At 45.4% G+C, this 14,273-nt stretch overlaps 1 protein-coding gene across 13 annotated transcripts in view; it reads left to right on the top strand.

Annotated features, from left to right (window-relative positions):
- The window catches only part of ST6GAL1 (ST6 beta-galactoside alpha-2,6-sialyltransferase 1), a 170,531-nt gene that overhangs the window by 102,904 nt on the left and 53,354 nt on the right, over positions 1–14,273 (top strand). For 7 of the 13 annotated variants that reach the window (XM_048214724.2, XM_057306918.1, XM_048214725.2 and 4 more), the window contains one exon: positions 11,656–11,758. The exons of the other annotated variants lie outside the window; for them this stretch is intronic. The gene's annotated coding sequence lies outside the window, so the exon portion shown is untranslated. The remainder of the gene's footprint in view (positions 1–11,655; positions 11,759–14,273) is intronic. 13 annotated transcript variants of the gene reach the window in all.

Genomic DNA, 14,273 nt, shown 5'->3' on the forward strand with positions numbered 1-14,273 from the left:
GGGAAAAACCAAGGGAGAGAGAAATAGAATTTAAATTTTCAAAAGGCATAATTATGAACCGTGAGCATCAGGCAATAACTGAAATATCCTATGTACACACACAGCATATGGTAGTACTTGTTAAGTGATCACTATGATACTTAAGGGAATTATTAATTATTAAATAAATCTAGCCCACTGCTTCTTCTCGCTCTGGGACATGAGGCATAGAGTTCCATGACTTTAGACTTTTCAATTTGGGGCTCATATTGGAAAGCACTGTAGCTTCTCTCTATCTATAATGTCCTGTTACAAAAGATAATCTCTTTCCCATGTGGCAGTCCCGCACAACCTCTTGTACCTTAGTTTAGCTGCTCTTTGTGGTGTCTGCACCATGAAACTTGTGTGTGGTCCCATAACCTACATTTTAAAGACCATCCGAAGTATCCCCTCAAGGGCAGCTGTGTGAGGTCATATCAAAAGACAGGATGATTATGATGATAGTAAACTTAGAACTCGTCCATCCGACAATAAGCATCTTTGCATCCTCCATAAAGGGGGGGCTTATATTCTCAGGAATAAGAAGGAAGATGTGGATTGCATGGTGTTTCAGTTGGCTCAGAGGTACTGCTTCTATGGCCGTCACTAGTGAATGCTAATTGGTGTCAGGAGGATAGTGTCTGTCTTCAATCCTAAGCTGTGATTTAGAGGAATACATAGGGCTTGCTGATTTATGGATGATTTATACCCATCATTTGTAGTAGCAAATGTTGTATGTGCCAGGGTCAAAGTTCTGGATAAGCTTCACAGGCTAGGAGAGGAGCTAGTGTAGAGACAAAGGAGGCACCAGGGTAAACGGAGGATCGTGTGTGAGCTCCAAATACCAATGGCACAAGTAACGCAGCCCAACTCTGTGTGGCTGGAGAGGAGGACTTGGAAAAAGGGCAATGAGCTTGATTTCAGTGCCACTCAACTGAGGGTCATTAGCATGAGACTGCTAAAAACTAACCAGAAATTCTTAATATTTGCATTGTATAGGGGTAGTCAGTTTCCTGTTCTATACTAGTTGGGCCACACCTGGAAACTGTGTTTAGTTCTATTCGGGATGATGTGGACAAATGAGAGTGGGCCCCAAGGCGGTAAGTGGAAATGCTCAGAGTTCAGAGGCCATGTTATTGAAGGAATGGTTTAAAGAAGGAGACTCTTTAGCCTGAACAAGAGAAGATTTAGAGGAGTTTAAAAGCTTAAAGGATTTCCCTATGGAACAAAGAACAGACTTGTGTTTTCCTCTAGAGAATAGAATTAGAACGAGCAGGTGGAAGGTAAGAGGTGTGAAGAGGAGTGCAGCCCAATGTAAGTAAAAAGTTTTTCAGAATTAATATTTGGCTATCTGCAGGTGGGCTGCCTTGGAAGAAGAGATTATCATAATGATAGGTACGAAAGAAGATGCTGGCCGGCCATCCATCTTTTGTTGCTATTGAGGGGGGAGTTTGTTCCTCAGGGGGCAGGTTGACCAGCTGACTGTCCACTGAGGTCATTTTTAACTGTGATGATGTGCTGTAGGCCACAGAGAACATTTAGGCTCCATACACTGTGTTTGTAACGGTGTTGGTGATTTGATAGGCAGAGGTAGTGTAGAACGCTTGAGCTTTTGATGAAGAGCTAATGACTGAAATCTTCCTGTATGTACTTGACTTCCTCTGTGATGAATAAAAATTAGAATCCCAAAGTGCCCATTGGGTAGCATTCACTATTTGAAAAATAGTAGCATGATTGCAAGGCACTTGAATTTGAGCATTTTCTCTCACAGGATCTCAGGGACCATCAGGACCTCCTGGGTGTCCTTCCAGCACTGTTCCAGCTGTCTGCATCCTACACACCCTTCCAGGGCCAACCTTATTTCTTCACAGGAAACCTTCCCTTCTCTACCTTTGTTTGTAGGGGTGGTCTTTCTTCTGTGTACCCTAAACATGGGCTTTGGAGTTGCGTTTGAATTCTAGCCTTGTTCTAGCTGCATGCGTGACCGTGGGCAAAGGGCTTAGCTCTTCCTGTAAAGATACTCATCTATGAATGTAGGTGACTTACATTTGCCTTGCAGGGTCATAATGATAATTGGAGAGAGACAAACTGCCTCGTACAGCACCTGGCACATAATTCACGTTCAGTCAGTGGTGTTGATATTTAGGATGATGTATTTTTTTTTTTTAAAGATTTATGTATTTATTTGAGAGAGAAAGAGTGTGAGTGGGAGGGAGGGGCAGAGGGAGAGAGAGGGAGAGAGAATCTCAAGCAGATGCCACACTGAGCATGGAACCCAACACGGGGCTCTATCCCAGGGCCCTGAGATCGTGACCTGAGCCTAAATCAAGTCAGCCACCCAACCCACGAGCTACCCCGACACCCGTATGTTGATGTATTGTTTGGCATCAGGATTGACCATTATATTCCACTACCCTGTGAGTGGCCACTTAGAATGAAGAACCAAGTCCCTTTCTCTTAAACCATTGCAGTCCTTTCCCACAGCTTGGTCTTTGCTGATTTCCTCTAAAAACTCCAGTAATACAAACTGGGTCCTGGCTTTATCTGGAACCAGCTGACTCGGGTACTTGACCCACTGAGTTCTCCATCACTGCCTGTCATGGTTGCCTGCCTCCACACCTTCTCTGCCCCTGCTTTTAGGTCATCTGCAAATAGCTGGGCAGGGTTTCACAGTATTTGTATGAATCTCCACGCCAGGCTCCTATCCTGTGCACCTGGTTGTAACTGACTAATTCTCCTTTTTTTTTTTTTTTTCATGTGATCTAGACCTTTCCATCGAAACTGTTAGTTTATAATATGGGAGAGGCAGGTAGGATCTAGTTGGTTGCCCTTTCCTGGACTTGTTTTGATTTGGCTTTTCAGTCAGATCAGGCCTTTGTTTTCTCTTGGGTGGAGTGTGATTCTCCTATAGGTACCTCAGTCACAGGTCATGCATTCAGAGTACGCAGAAGTCACTGCCTAGGACCCAGTCTGGACCTAGCGGTGTGGTGAGGTCTCGAATGGTTTCTGTGCTCTGGAAGGTCACACCCTGGCAGAGAAGTTGGACACAGAAACCATGAGAAGGGTGCTGTGGGACATGAGGGAGGGGCTCCTAACTCAGACTGGGGGTCAGGGGGACTTTGGCTCCTGTACTAAATTTCCTCATATTCAGCATGCTCTTTACATCAGACCCACTGGTTCTTCCCACACGTTAAGTCAAAGAACACCTGTGACTCCTCCCTGGGTGGCCTGATAGAGACCTGGGATTATCTCCTCAGTCCTTCCCAGGCTTCACTTGTGAAGGTGTGTGTTCTTGTGATCAGGGTCCCTTGGAAGCATGAGTTACTTGCCTGATGGCCTCATCCCATCCTGGGCAGGGGTACGTGCTGCCCTGGTGCCTTCTGTGATGAGCCATATTCATCTTGCTGCCTTTGCTCCCATGATTCCACTGCTCCCAGGGTTGGGGGGCATTGAGTTTATAGGCAGAAATGAGTTCCACTGAGTCACAGAGCTTGGCTTCTGCTCACAATAGAAGCCAGAGGGGGCTTCTGTACCCAGCCGCCTCCCCTCCCTTCTGAGGACAGAGGGTGGCCTGCCCATAATCTTTTAGGATATCAGTGGTTCCCACCCTTTGAGAGGCCTTGTGGGTATCATTCTATCTTCTGCCTCATCTCCAGCTGACCCCTGATATGGCCAAGTCAATTCTGAGGGCAGGAATCTAGTTCCTCAAACTGAGACTTTCAGAATCTACTGCAGCACCTGAGAACAGTTTCAATATCCAAACATAAATATCTTTTAACATTCTGAATATAGTGCCTGACCACGATCAGAAAACCCACAACAAACATTTGGGGCCTACTTTTGTGAAAATACAAAGGCAAATTAGACATGGTCTTTGCCCTTAAGGCACCCACAGTCCACTATTACTCTCTGTTGGATGGTTCTCATTGCTGGTCAGCACTTGTGAGACAAATCCTTTACTAACCTCTCCAAAACCACCCATCCCTCTAATCTCTTGGGGATGGCAAAGGATAGGCTCCTATGACAGCAGATGGCTGTTTGACCCCATACCCTCTCCCCATGATGCCTGGAGCTACCTATGGGCTGAGACTCTGACTTGAGTGTCCATGTACCCCACAAGCCTTCCCTGCCTGGCATGGGCATCAACCTTGTAGGCACTTGATAAACTCCTGCATGAAGAATTGCAGTAGCAAGTTCATAGATGGATCTGTTCTGGGGTCAAACTCCCTGTGGGGTGCCTAAGTCACTGCTTGGCTGGCCTTTGGACAGGGGATGTCTTTTGTCAGTTCACTTTCATGACTGGCCAGTCTGACTCGGTAATTAAGTCGCCACGACAACCCAGTGGATCTGAAGTTTAAAGAAAAAAAAAATCATCAGAAGGGAAATGTTTTTTTGAGGTGGGGGGGCATTCTGGGATCACCTGAATGTCTATCATTCCAAACAAAAGAATCATTTCCTGTTCTGTTCTCTTAAATGTGTCAGGTGGACCCAAGGGAAGACATAATGGCAGCCAAAGAAATTGGAAGTGAGACTAAACAGGGCCATAAATATGCAGAAGTCATCCTGTGGATCAGAGAGTGAAGTTTTCTCTGCTTTTCAGTTTGACAACTCAACAGGACTTTGTTTCTGTTTTTGTTTTTTCTTTTTAAAATGGTTTAGAAAATAAAGGGTCTAGTTAAAGAGCTGTGCTCAAAGGCCTCGTGTGTGTGCAGGGTAGCACTGTGCTAGAAAGGGCTAGGCTTGGGAGCAGGACTCGAGTCTTGGTTATGTCCCCTTCTAGCTGGGTGGCCTTTGGGAAATCACCCACTTGCATGAGCTTCAGCTTCCTCACCTGTAAAATAACCCACAGAGTTTTTCAGAAGATTGAAGACAAAATGGAAAGCACCTGGCGTAGAATAGGGCTTCAGTGATACAATGATGATCGTGACATGATAATCACAATTGAGTGCTAGGCTCTCTGCTTGCCGTGTTGCTACATACAGCAAGACATGGCTGTGCTGTCTCACCAAGGACTGTGTCACCTGGACATGGCGTGCTCCTCACTGTCCCTATATTTCTATGTGTTTAGATGTGATTATCTGCTTTTCCTAAGTAGCAACCTCAGAGACACAACATACAGGCATGCAGACTGGCATTTCGGTGTCACCCTATCCACTCAGCACATTCTTAAAAAGGGAGAGAGTCAAAAAGAAAGAATAATTGAAATTGTGCCCACTGTTCTGATAGCCGCCCAGTCATATGAATCTACGGCCCGCACAAGGGCAGGGCGGGAGCCGCGAACCCGCCTTCCCCTTGGTCTCTACAGAGCGAGCATCTTTGTGGCCGGTCTGATCCCACTGTCTTTCTCGTGCTACGTGGAGCTAAACTGAAGATTATTACGTCTCTCTTACCCAAAGGAAAAAACCGTCATCTGCTCCAGGACAGGATGATAAGCCCGCTGTGCTGGGTTCCCTGAGCGAACTTCAGTGTGAGCATTCAGGGTTGTGTAAGCAGACTGTGTGTTTTATTTTATGGGTGATTAAAAGTAGCAGCACTTTTCATTTAACTTTCATTCACAGCATGTGATTATCCACACAAAATAAGATCTTATTTTACCTGACTTCTAATTCAGCTGTTTATTTTTTCATTTATCTGAATAAATATATGTTTCAGTGTAGGTTTAAAAGATCCCTGGGGACATTTTAGGGGCATCTGGCTCAGTACATAGAGCCTGTGACTCTTGATCTCAGGGTCATGAGTTTGAGCCCCATGTTAGGTGTAGAGATTACTTAAAAAAAAAAAAAAACAGTTTATTCAAATCAGGATCCAAATATAGTCCTTATAGTGCTGTAGGTTGATATGACTTCTAAAATTCCTAAAATGCTTGTAATCCGTAGTTTCCCGAGGAAGGAGGATTTGGGGCCTTGGTGCTGATTTTGTAAGCAGCCATTGGTAAGGTGTGGCTCCACTATCCATATAAGCACAGGTGGACCCTGAGCCCACCCATGCCACCTCCTCAGGGGCCTTATCTCCTCTCACTGCTCAACCGTCCCTCTCAGAGTCACCCACTTCCTGATCTTTGGTCTTTTTATTCTTGACTGAAAATAGGATCATTCGAGCTTCTTTGCTTTTTGAAATATTTGAATACCAAGCTGAAGGACAAGTTCCGCTTCGGAAATGTCAACTTGAGATCTTCACCCCAGAAGCTTCATGTGTCCGCTTGAACTGGGCCATGCAGGCGGAACATTGTGTTGTGGATAGACTTTGCAGCCTGGCTTCACTAGAAAGAAGCTGGATCTCATTTGGGAACTAGGAAGAAACATGTGATAACGCAGAGAAGCCCACCCCGCCAGCCATAGGACGGTGTAGATTTGTGCCTTTCACACTCGGTGGCCCTCGGAGGAGGTGGCTAGAGCGTCGATGGTAAGGAGGTGTTTCCTGGCTGAAAATAGGAACAGGATGTTTTGAGACAGGGGCTTTTGCTCTCCTAAACCTCAGTGCACAAAGCCGAAGTTTATGCCGTTGCCACAGGTGGTGGTTCAGCTCCTCATAGCAGATCGCCTAGGTCCCAGAGTGGCCAGTGGGGTGAGCAGGGAGAAGCTGAAGTAGCGAGGTCAGAAAGGCAGCCGTGTTCCGTCTGCAGGAAGGACCTCTTAATTGGGGGCCTCCCGTGATAAGATTTATATTGTTAGGCGGCCCATTGTGCATCATATGCTGATGTTTACTTTGGATTAAATGCCATAGCCTGCCGTGCTCATTCATGCTTTCGTCCCCTTCTGTTTTGCGCATGTCAGAAAGAGTCCTTCCTGTTGGCCATTTCCTACATCTCCCCGCCACCATGCTTCTCTGCTTCTCCCACGTGTTCTGCTTCTCCCAGAGTAAGGGGCACCCTGCTCTCTGTCCCTGGTGCCCTTAGACTTACTGGATTCCTCCATTCCAAGCACGGTCCATGTGGCATCGTCAGGTTTCCTGCAAGGCCATCCCCACCACGACGCTTGATGCCTGGTGCACAGGGCACACTCCGTTTGTGTGCAGGTCTGAAGGGGTCTCCATATAGCACTCTGCTTTTGTTATGTTGGGGGACTTGGGAGAAGAAGGAGGTGTGTTCATGGGGACACTTGTTTTTAGAGACAAGAGACATGGAAAATAGTTAAGTGATAGTACAAAATGGAAGGCAGAGACTATCAGAGGAGGAAGGCAGGGCCACCCCACCTCCTTGCTTCTGTGCCAATTATACTACTTAACCCTGACCTCTGCAGTCCCTGACAGTTTATCGAGCACCTTCCACCCGCATTCTCTCATGCCGTGAACATGATATCGTTACCCTATGTTTTGTAAATGACAAAACTGTGGCTCTGTGGAGTGAAATGGCATGCTGAGGGCTACTAATTAGTAATGGTAGAGCCAGGACCGGAGCTCCGTTTTCTGATACTAAAGCTAGTTTCCTTTCTACTTTTTGTCACCTGTCTCAGGTTGGTGACCTGGAGCCTGGGAAGGAGAAAGGACTCCACCCGGAACTAAAGATGTGATTAATGACTTTAGACAAGACCGGGCATGAGCCTCTGTGTGGCCAGTGAATGGGGAGGAGAAGTAGAGAAAGGACTAACATCAAACAGTTACCATGTTCCGTGCAAACAGAAAGCAAGCCACAAACATGGACTACATATGTCATTTTAAATTACATAATAGTCACATTACAAAAGTAAAAATAAAAGATGAAGTTAAATTTTTTTTAAAGATTTTATTTATTTATTTGAGAGAGAGAGCACAAGCACAGGGAGCGGCAGGCAGAGGGAGCGGCAGGCAGAGGGAGCCTGATGCAGGACTAGATCCCAGGAACCCGGGATCACGACCTAAGCCGAAGGCAGACGCCCAACGAACTGAGCCACCCAGGTGTCTCTGAAGTTGATTTTAATATATTTCATTTAGCCCAATATCTACAAAATATTATTTACTTTATTATGCATTCGACATAAAAATTATCAACCCAACATTCTTACATTCTGTTTTTCTGTATAGTTTACATTTACGGCACATCTCAGTATGGCTTAGTCACACTGCTAGGGCTCCATAGTCACGTGTGCCTCGTGACTCCTGTACCAGGTGAAGTTGCGTTTTACCTATTTCGTATATTACAGCAATTACATGAAGCATTTCTTTTTTTTTTTTTTTAAGATTTTATTTATTTATTTATTTGACAGAGAGAGAGACAGCCAGCGAGAGAGGGAACACAAGCAGGGGGAGTGGGAGAGGAAGAAGCAGGCTCATAGCGGAGGAGCCTGATGTGGGGCTCGATCCCATAACACCGGGATCACGCCCTGAGCCGAAGGCAGACGCTTAACCGCTGTGCCACCCAGGCGCCCCTACATGAAGCATTTCTGACAGTCCCACCTAATGGCTGAGGAAATGAGTCCAGAGAGGTTGCGTAACTTGCCTGGGGTCACAAAGCTGGAAAGTGAGAGCTGGGTTGTGACCCAGGTCTGTCCCTCCTCTTCCCTGTGCTTGATCTGAGCCTGGAAGGATGGTGGAATTGAATAGGTGGAAATGAGCAATGGCCTTGATGTGGTGACATTACCCCTGAGGGTTTGCCTTGCTGCTGGTGTTGATAGTATTGTGTGCGGTGGACAAGGGGGGGTGTAGAGCAGGGGTAACCAATTTCCAAACCATTGTTAGACTTGCTTCTAAGGAGGTGGCTGGGAGTAAAGGGAACTGTTGTCTTCAAACACGAAGAGCAGAAGTTGAGGGAGTCCTTTCACTGCGTGGCGAGCCTGTTATGGGAAGGTTCGGGTTATAACTCGCAGAGAGAGCTCAGCTAGGGCCACGCTGTGACGTGCCAAGCAAATGGGTTTGCCCTCCCTGTGCTAAGATAAGAGAGCCTGTGTTTTATCTGAGTTTTATGCCTTTCCTGGAAGACTACGATAGTCTAACAGAGGGGAAACTGGGTTAGGAGGGCCATGTGCCTGCTCGTGGGCAACCTAGTGGGTTCTAAGTTTGTTTTTCTTATTTTATTCACAAACATTATAATAGTAGTAATGATACACTTTTTAATTCCTGGCGTTCTGGCACATTAGTGCTCATTTCACAGTGTTCTCCTGCCATCATCCATTTTTCCATTTGTGGGGGAAAAAAAGGTTTTTACTATAATTATAATTTTAGCGTGGATGGTGTTTATTTTGTTTCTCCCTTTACCATAAACATTTTTCTGTCTTTACAGTGCATGTGGTATGTTAATGGCCTCCCTTTACCATAAACATTTTTCTGTCTTTACAGTGCATAATGGTATGTTAATGGCCTCAGAGAGATATTACCAAATTCTATATATAATTTGCCTGTTTCTATGGCTGGATATTGAGATTGTTTCAAAATTGACATATTTAATGCTCTAGCCTGCTACCTCATGCCTAGGTTTCTTTTCTATCTTTTGTAATTAGATTATAAAATCAGATCACTACGATTTACAAATATATTTATGAATTATTATTACATTTAAATGTAATATAATTAAATATAATTGTTTATAAATAATAAGTATAAGTTTAAAACTTTCCTTAAATATTTATTTATTCATTTATTTATTTGAGAGGGAAAGAGAGTACGAGTACAAGCAGGAGGGGCAGAGGGAACAGGAGAGAGACAATCCCACGCAGACTCAGGCTAAGCGTGGAGCCCAACACCGGGCTTGATCCCATGACACTGCTCACGACCTGAGCTGAAACGAAGAGTCAGACTCTTAACTGACCACACCACCCAGGTGCCCCTAAAACTGTATCTTTGTAATAAATACCCCAGCCTTTGAATTCTAAACCAGAAAGCTGCATCTTAAAATGTGTTGGTTGTTCTGAGATCTTGCTTCCATTTTCTCGAAATATTGCTTCTGTTTTTTCCCCTACCAGTTTTGAGATATAACGGACAGACAGCACTGTGTAAGTTTAAGGTAGATAGCACGTGTTTCCACAGTCCCAGCAACTGTTCCATGAACTCACCATTTTTGCCACAAAATCCCGAGCACTGACGATGAAAATTTCCTCAGAGCTTTGCCGAATTTAACAAAGGTAAACATGTGCCAAGTGCTTGTGTGTGCTGACTTCCTCACATGCCTCTTGGAACACCACTGACGTCACTGACCAGAGGGACAGGCAAGGCCACCATCAGTGCTGGGGGGCCTTCCTCGAGGAAGGTTAGTGAAATAGTTTCCTTTGCAGACTGATGGTGAGGGCCAAGCCCCAATACCCACCACCTTCAATTCTGGACACAGCACTCCCCAAAATTCAGCCTCAGTTTCCCACAGGGGAACAAAAGGAGAATGGAGATCCATCGTGAACTGGATGTAGCCTGTGGAAAGGGCCGACCTTCCTGCTTCCCTCCACACCTCCTGTTGCCTGTGGATCTGTCACAGGCTTTGGAAGCAGAGAGATGTGCGGGGGTGGGCACGTTATTTAATTGGCTCATTTTTCCTCTAAAATGGGGACAATGGCAGTCTCCCTATAAGGTTGCCGGGAGGGTGAACTATGTTAATCCTTGAAAAGTACTAAGAACAGTGCTTGGCATTAATAATTAGTACTCAGTGAAGCTTGGACATGTGGGTTTGAATCTCAGTCCCAACACTTTCTAGATGCCTACTTTGGACAAATCACTTAACCCTTCTCTTCTTGAGCCGCTTCTTCCGTAAAATGGCATGACAGCCCCCCCCGCACAGAGGGGGTCGGGGGTTTTGGTGAGCTGGTGTAGAGCACAGAGCTTGGCACATAAAAGCCCCTGCCTCAAGGGAGCCCAAAGAAAAGCACTGTTTTTTAATTTTTATTTTCTACTCTGCAGAAGGGAGAGCTTTATCCTCTTACACTGGTCTAGGCAGCTGTTCTGTCGTAATGAGCTCTTGGATTTTGACCATGTGTGTTATGAGGGTGCATTTTTATGTCTACGTTGTAGGTAGGAGCAAAGCACCATTGTCATGTCCCTGAAACTTTTTAACAGGTTTTAATAAAATCTTCTTTTTAAGGTTAACAAGTACCTAATTTCACAAAGAGAGGGTGATACTTCATATAGTTATTAATTTAGTGGCTTCTCTCCACAGTTGGCATCAAAAGAAACTGTCAGATTTATGGAAGGTAGCAAGTGTTTCGTTGTGTTCAGATGAAATTTGTCTGAATGAAAAGGTAAAAGGCACATTCCTTTCTTTTTTTTTTTAAGATTTTATTTATTTATTTGACAGAGAGAGAGGCAGTGAGAGGGAACACCAGCAGGGGGAGTGGGAGAGGGAGAAGCAGGCCTCCCACTGAGCAGGGAGCACGATGCGATGCGGGGTTCCATCCTAGAACACTGGGATCACGCCCTGAGCCGAAGGCAGATGCTTAACGACTGAGCCACCCAGACACCCCTAAAAGGGACATTCTTTACAAAAAGCAAAGAAATGACCAAAGGGGCCCTTGAGCACAGCCCACCCACCCATCCCCTGCTCCTGTCTGTCCAGTTCCTCCTCCTCTCCCTGTTGAGTTGAAACGTCTCCCCTAGGCAGCCTCCCTGCGCCATCCGGACTGGGTGACTGGACTGTCCTCATGGTAGCCTGCTGGGCAGCTGTGATTCTTTCTTACCCGTCTTTCTCCCTCGGAGGCAGAGACCCACTGTAGTCACCCTTGTGTCATTGTTATCCTCGTTACCTAGCACTGAGCCTGAGTCACCGTTGGATCCTTATTACCTGGCACTGGGCCTGAGTCCCCATTGGATCCATGTCACCTACCACGGGGCCTGAAGAGCATAGCACTCTGTAAGTATTTGTTGGCTGAATGCATGAACTTGCAAAAATCTGCCCATGATGCTAGAAGGTGTGTGTGTGTGTGTGTGTGTGTGTGTGTGTGTGTGTGAAATGGCAGATGGATTTGTAAAGTAAGGCAAGCAGAAACTTAAGTGCCATTTTCTGCTTGGGCAGAGGACAAATGAATGCAGTCCTGTTTGTTGGGAAAAACCTGGAATTTCTTTTTGCTTATGCGGCCTCATACTTTATGAGGCATTGGTTTGTTCCTGCATCCCAGCTGTTTCTCATCGCTAAGCAGCCTCTTTCTTTCAGCGTCTCACCAGTTGCCATCTGTGCCATCGACCTGTGCCAGAGATTTGGGGTGAGGCTAGTTCTGTGCTGTGTTCTTGTCCGGTTTGTTAGCCTTCCTACTTCTTGGGTAGAATCTGAACTCAGGGCATATCATGGAAAGGGTGAATGTTTCCTTCTTCAATCCTCATGGCTGGTGAGTTAGAGAAGAGCCCGAGTGAGCCTCATTGGCTTTCTTGGAGCAGCAGTAGATGGTGGAATGGGGTGCCAGGCAGGTGTAGGACCAATCTTGGTGTGAAATGCGCTTTGCCTAGAAGTGTTGGCTGTGGGGCCTTCTGCTTTGTCACTGCTCATCTGGGAAATCCAATCTAATGGAACAACAGTATTCTCTACTGAACACCTGTCGCGTGCGGGGGCAGTGTCCTGGGAGCGTCACAGAGAGCGTCTCAGGTCTTCACGTTTAAGGCCTAATGCGAATCCCCTACATCTCCCATGAAGCCTGGCTGGATACTGAGGTCAGCAGCATGACACAGTGATAAGAGGAGCCTTTGAGAGGGAGCCAAGAAATCTGAGTTCCCGCTTGGCTCTGCCGCCGATCAGTGATGTGGCCTCCTCCATGCCAGCGGGCCTGTTTTCTCATCTCGAAAAATGGGATGGGGAGAAGCAATGAGAGGCTTTCTCAGTTCCCTTCTGTTTCTGTCCTCAATGTGTCTACTCCACCCCAACCTGCTCGCTTCTTCGCCTGAGTTAGTGTAGATTGCAGGTCGGAATTACATAGTTTAGTAGCACTGTACGTTCTGAGTGGGTCTTATCTCCTAGCGATACTCTGATCTGCCCGTGACAAAGACCTTCCCTTGTTCTCTTAAATGCTTCTTAACTCCGGGCCTACCTCACTGGTGAAACATAACACACACGCTGTTACCCTTGTGCGAGGCCCTGGAACATCTTGGGTACATGTTGTCCTGAGATGGTTGTTTCTGGGCCTCTTCAGCCTTTTTCACATTAAGAACTGAGGTTAGCTGTCAGGGCCATTTTCAAATAAATTGGACTTTAAATGTGATGGACTTCTATCTAACCGTTGTTTTTCCTTTTGTTATTTAGTGCCTTTTGTGCCCTAAGGCATCTTTATCTGCTCCAAGTTCGTGAAGATATTTTCCTGTAATTTGCTCCTAGAAGTGTTATTGTTTGAACTTTCACATACAGGTCTAAGATCCTTCTCTAATTAATTGTATGGATAAAGTGAAGTAGAGGTCAAAGGTCAATTTTTTTTTCCTGCTTAGATATCCAGACATTTCGAAATAATTTATTGAGAAGATTTTCCTTTCTCCATTAAATTTCTTTGGTACCACTGTAAAATAATTGTTACTCTATATGTGTGGGCCCATTGAGGGATTTTGTGTTTTTTTCCTTGATCTAGTTGTCTGTCCTTATACCAATAACACATTGTCTTGATTACTGTGGTTTCATAACAAGCCTGGTAATGTAAGTCCTTTAACTGTTCTCCTAAGATGGCTTTTGCAATTCTAGGTTCTTTGGATTTCCTTATAAATATTAGACTTCACTTGTCAGTGTCTACAAAATAACAGTGGGGATTTTGACTGAGAATGCATTGAGGCTGTATCAATGTGTTTCAGTTCTCCAGAGAAATAGAACTTTCTCTCTCTCTCTCTCTCTCACACACACACACACAGTTAATTCTATTTTTAAAAAGCTAGTAGTGATGCTCTGACTTGATTTTGAGACCAACTCATGTAAAATACATATTTTTGATAAACACTGGTGCAGTGAGGGAGAGAAGGACCTATAAAATAAGTGATTACCATCTGCTGGAAAGTGCTACCATGGTGTGTACGGAGAGTCTAGGACACAAGGGAGGGAGAGCCAAACCCGGCAGTGTCCTGGAGAGTCTGGGAAAACTTCTCAGAAGTCCTTGAGGAGTTGACATAGAAAAGGAGGCATTTAACATATTTGACAAGAGGGTAGGGAGAGGTATTTGAGCTCAAGGATGACAGCAGTGGTGCGAGTGGGAAATGATGAGGTGGGATGGGTAAACTTCAATTAGTTTAGTCCAGCTGGAATGTGAGGGCTGTGAGGGAGTGGCAGAAGATGAGGTCACAGATAACGACGGCAGCAGTAAAAATCTCAAAAGCTCTGTGGCGACAGTCTAAAAAATTTGGATTTTATGATGAGTGTATCAGGAAGGCATTGGAGGGTAAATTAAGAAATTTGCCTTTTTGCC

This window comes from Ursus arctos, unplaced genomic scaffold, assembly GCF_023065955.2.
Source record: "Ursus arctos isolate Adak ecotype North America unplaced genomic scaffold, UrsArc2.0 scaffold_4, whole genome shotgun sequence".
Classification (NCBI taxonomy): Eukaryota; Metazoa; Chordata; class Mammalia; order Carnivora; family Ursidae; genus Ursus; species Ursus arctos.